Genomic DNA, 4,428 nt, shown 5'->3' with positions numbered 1-4,428 from the left:
CTTTGATGTCGGCATTAACCTCAGTGTTCTTCTCATTGGAGCACCCTCTTTTTAAATCAAGCAAGCATGTTTGTTGATATCGCTTGACAGACTGAGGTCCAACTGTTGTTGCTTGCTTTTGTTCACTCTCCAAATAGTTCCCCCCACCTCACCCTCCTCTTGCTTGTTTGGTTAGATTTAGTTTGTTTTTTTGCCTACAAAATACTGGCTTATGTGTCCACATGTACACTTTTAGTTCTTTCCAGGATACACAAAATATTAGACACCTTTATCTCTTTTTCATTTTGAGGTACGGCCCTTTTTTGCACAATCCGGATCTCAGTTGATGTGAAGATAAATCTCCCATAGCTTTCTATTTCTGTTGATCTGCATCTCCTGTCAGATCGTATAATGGAGATCAATAAAGGATAATAGCTTTCACCTAAGTTCACCTCTTCAGAGTATAACATTACTGAAACCTCCAGCATGTAGAGAACATTTATCTCAATATATCTCTGTCCAATTAATTCAATATAATGCTCTGTCTGTAGAAACATGAGCCCATAGTGATGAAAATAGCTTTATTCAATTTGTCCCTGCAATGGATATGATTTTTGCAAATGTGCAACATTATATTTTTCTCCTGAGGGTTAGCTTGCTCAATCTTAAATTCCATTGCTTTGGCAACTCAGTGTAGTTGCCACCCACAGTTTACCCAACCAGCAGTTTCAAACACACCGAGATCTCAACACTGAGCAAGTCAGAGTCATGAGGAGATGACACATTACCTCAAAGTCGTCAGGTTTCCAGGCGTGAGTCTGTCTGAAAGGACCAGAGTAGAAATGTGCTTTATGTTACAGCACGACATTACGATGCCAATGGATTCACTTTCAGTAATGTGACTGTTGCTTACTGTTTTGCTGAAACTCTTAAGTAACACAGTGACTGATCATTTAGAAGTAAGGTGCTAGGTGAAGTTGTACAACTGACATTAACTTCAAGATTATCTTTAAGATCTTATTATTTAACTAGTTTTAGGTATTTAACATGACCAAACTGAAATAAAACATATCATTTTAAAAGAAGATCCTCAGTCCGAGATTGAATCTCAAGAACTCAATGTGCTGGTTAAATAATACATACTTCCCTATATTATACATTTGAGTCATGTTCAATGATATATTGGGATGATTACTGCACTAATTACAAGTATGCCGACTCCAATACTTCACATTACAGTCCATCCTTCCCTGAAATGTGTAAATTCACACCAGAAAACAAACCTAATCTGAATATAACGAATGAGTGAATAATTAGTAAAGTGACATTTTGGGACATTTAGCCAAATACACAGAATGTAAAGTGTAACGTATGAACCTTTTGTAATTTTTCCATGCTGAACAAAGAAGAATGAAATCTACTGCCTGCTGCTAATTTACATTTGAAACCCAGAAACATTAAAAAGGAAGAGATGGAGATACAAAAAAGAAAGAGTGTAGAACAAAATAATACAGAAAGGTCTTTCTAGTGTGCAGGTCCCAACACGACTTCTGATTCAGGTACTTTGTAATAAAAGCATGCAAACAAAGTATTGATGTATGCATCCATCCATATTTGGCGTTGTTAGTGAGATTTCTGCATTTTCTACATTTCAGCAGTTTGACTTCTACTCACATTACTGTCTGCTCCTTCATGGTGATGTAATTATATCGTACATTATCAAGAGAGGGTGCTGTTGCACTGCACAGGAGACACCAAACCACACTTACCGCCGCAAACGGCAAATCAAAGATCTCCAATACCATTACTGTTCATAATAAATGTCAACCGGCATTAAGAATGCCAAGGACAAATACTTGAGCTAATAACCCTGCATAATTATTGAGACCCGATGATGAAATGTTGGGAAATTGGATGTTAAGGCGTCTCCTCTTACTCTCAAATGAGCATCATGCTGAGTTATAAGGGAAACGCGGAGACTATGCGAGAGGATGAACCCCGACTTGAGAGATGATTTGTCGGTTTTAAAGGGATTTTCACATCACAAAAGTTTGAACAATCTCTCATAATTATATGACAAATGCAGACAGATAGTGCTATTTTTTAACTCTGCTCTCAGCCTATTTTTGGGGGATATTTTTTTATCAGTGAGGGCGCTCACTCGAATTGTGTTTGTTATGTGTGACAGTGAGCAGAGATGGAAAGTGATGAGAGAAAGATGCAACAACACAGCGTGAGTTGCAGACATTGTACCAGGAAGACACGCCATACATGTGTACCAAGTTGCTTTCTTATATAACATACAAAGATTGAAAGTTTTCATAATTACAAATAATTTCTTCTCAAAGACAACATGTTACAGGCACAGATTTTTGGATTTCACCAAACACATTTTCTTCTGCCAGATAAAGGATCTCGCTGCATAATTGTTTGCTGTCAAAATACTGTCTCAGAACTTCAGCGTAAATCAGTTGGCCTAATGCTCACTGAAGAATGTCTGACAAAAAAAGATTTGGACGGTTTATTTGTCAAAACACAGTGTTCTAAGAAAGACTGAGACAAAAAAAGAAAACAGCAAGCGAGGGATCATCTTCACCACGGGGACAAAAGACAAGATGGATCCCTCTACAAGTGCCACAACAAACTGTCAACTTAGAATAAGATTGTTTCGTCAAGCCTGCTTAAATAAGCCTGTTAACATGGCACTTTTGACATCTTGCAATGGAGTGCCATGTCAGCCAAAATGTTGTGTCTTCTCTTCCCAGGTGACGGCAAATTGATGCTGCACTGTGACAGTTTTTTGTCAAGTGAATGAATTCAGAGAGAGACAAAGATTTAACATATCACACGGGCAGCAGGACAGTAACTACAGAGATGTGTGTTCCTGTTCGCCGAACAATCCAGGTGAGCTTGAGAAATCCCGTGCTTGAGAAACTACAAACAAACTATAGCCTCTCAGTGACACTGGCGGTGATAAAGTAGTTAGCTGCGCTTTCATGAGTCCAGCACTGATACAAAGAATGACAGTTCCTTTTCTCGTCTGATCAAAGGCTGCAGACAAGTGCTGTAGAATGTTTCTCCCTCCATCCTCCCCCCCAAACCCTGTCTCTATCTAATGATAGTTGAATACATTGTCATCTCATTATCTTTGAAGAGGGGAAGGATCCCTCCCGTATGAGTGGGCACTGTGTCTCTTGCCATCAGACAGGCCCTAAGATTGGTGAAACGCATTCCCGTCTCATTATGTTGAGTGAGAGATATCAGACACATCCCATCTGCCTAACACCTTACACACACATGCCGCCATGCTTGAGTCATGCAAGCTGGTACAGAACCACTGCGAGTAGCTTATCTGTAATTCTATAGCTCAGCTATGAGACTTGTTTTCTAAGCAGGTTCGGACACTGCTATTAACTAAATCACTGCGTGGTTAAATATAGCTCGGTATTAAGAGAGTACAAAGAAGCAGTGCTTTTCTTCTTCTTTTTTCTTAACAGTGGTAAACACCAAAGAGCCCCGGACTCTTTAGACATGCGTCTAGCCTGCATCTCACATATCATTAATATTTCAGCATCATGTAGTTTATTTCTTAATAGTTTTAAACTAGTACACAAAATGAATTTACCCCCCGGCAACTGGCTGGAAGGCTTTTTCTAGTTCCTTCAGACAAATAAAGCGAGAACAGAATCTGCAGTCCCTCCCAATTTTCCAATTTGCAAACCCTCTCCGGGGTAAAGAAACAGCAGAGATATGGGGGGTGGGGGGGGCTGGAATTCCAAACACATTACAGAATCACACAATCAAACGGCACCTTAAATTGCAACCTCAAAAATGATCATAAATTAATAGGATTAGCTTCATATATAGTGCCTTATGTATGCTTTTAAATTAACTTTTTCAATTTAGACATACAGTGCAATTTTATTCAGGAATAGTTTTGGTTTGCATGGCTATTCTAATAAGAATGTATAGTGCTCAAAGCCAAAAGCCAACAATAACGTCTGACAGAAATGCCAATTTGGTCCCAGTTTCTCTTGACTGGCTCTAACAGATGTCATGGGCCGATTGCCAAAACATCTTATCGTGGACACAGTACACTGAAAACACAACACTGATCTACATGATGAATGTCAGATCAAAACAAATCCAGCCATGGTTTTACCAGCTTTGAATTCATGCATGGGGAAGCCTGTCAGGGGCGAGAGATGATGTGGACACTGGCTCTCACTGTTTGTCAAGATTTTACAACCCTCCCCCTCGCTTGTCGTTTGAAGCTAGTCATCTGCTGTCTAGCAGCTTGCTGCCAATACGCCTGAGAATCTAGATTCAACATTTGTGGACTTCTCACAGGAATGACTGCAATTAGACGGTTTTGTGGGTGTAAAACAACCCTTTGCATACACCATGCAATCTATCATTTTAATGGGCATCAGCTTTCCCAGAGAACAC

This window comes from Cottoperca gobio, chromosome 10 (genome assembly GCF_900634415.1).
Source record: "Cottoperca gobio chromosome 10, fCotGob3.1, whole genome shotgun sequence".
Taxonomy (NCBI): domain Eukaryota; kingdom Metazoa; phylum Chordata; class Actinopteri; order Perciformes; family Bovichtidae; genus Cottoperca; species Cottoperca gobio.
The sequence above is the reverse complement of the archived record's forward strand: the minus strand, read 5'-3'. Positions refer to the sequence as shown.